At 56.5% G+C, this 955-nt stretch overlaps 1 pseudogene; it reads right to left on the bottom strand.

Moving 5' to 3' along the window:
• Nucleotides 1-8: 8 nt before the first annotated feature.
• The window catches only part of LOC101563299, a 1,585-nt pseudogene continuing 638 nt past the window's right edge, over nucleotides 9-955 (bottom strand).

Below are 955 nucleotides of genomic sequence, written 5' to 3'. Positions count from 1 at the left end.
TCAGGTTTTGGGGCCTTACACTGGTTGCATTCTGTTCTCCAGGCGAAGTTCTGGTTTCCACAACCCGGATTGGGACGTTGCCAATCTCCAGCTCGATGTTGGACGTTTCCTCCTCCAGAAGGGTTTCCACGGGAACCCCGGAGGCCTCTTGGAGGGAAGCCTCCTCTGTCTCCTCCACGACCTCCCATGCGACCCATGGGTCCCCCAGGACCTCCTGGGCCACCTGGACCTCCCTGGAGTGGTGGCGGCAGCCCTCTGCCCTCAGGAGGCGGCATGCCACCTCGCATGCTGTTCATTGGAGGCTTCTTCCGAGCAAGGGAGACTTTAAGTTTGCTTCCTTGAAAATCTCTCCCACCAACCACTCCACAGCAGCCTTGGCAGTCGGTGGATCTTCAGAGCACACCGTGGCACCACCCTTGGGCTTTCCTGTTTCCTTGTCCACGTAGATGTGGATCATGGGTTGCCCAGTTCTCTTGTTAATCTTAACAACCCCACACTGCTTAAAGAAGTCTGCCAGGTCATCAAGTGTCACACTGTCATTTAGTCCGTGTACATAAACTGCACTGTTGTCAGAGTCTTCATCAGGATCTGCTGGAGGGCCTAGATCAAGATCTGGTCCTTCATCCATGGGTCCACCAGGCTTATTGAAGCCCCCTCGCTCTCCAGCGCTGCCCATTCCACCGCGTCCTCCTCCCCGCCCACCTCTGCTCATGCCTCCACGATCAAATCCCCCTCTTCCCCTGCCCCGGTTTTCAGGGCCACTCATACTCCAGTTTTCTCCTGGTCCGGAAAATCCTCCAGACTCCTGCCCATAAACACCCATGCTACTGGGGTGGTCCTGTCGGAATGAACTCTGCTGCCCGTAGCTGCTGGTCTGTTGGCTATATTGACTTGGAGCCTGGCTGTAGGATCCAGTCTGGGGGGAATAGCTAGTGGGAGGCTGCTGCCCATAGCT

Source organism: Octodon degus, unplaced genomic scaffold (assembly GCF_000260255.1).
Source record: "Octodon degus isolate 3935 unplaced genomic scaffold, OctDeg1.0 scaffold00100, whole genome shotgun sequence".
Lineage (NCBI taxonomy): Eukaryota > Metazoa > Chordata > Mammalia > Rodentia > Octodontidae > Octodon > Octodon degus.
The sequence above is the reverse complement of the archived record's forward strand: the minus strand, read 5'-3'. Positions and strand labels throughout refer to the sequence as shown.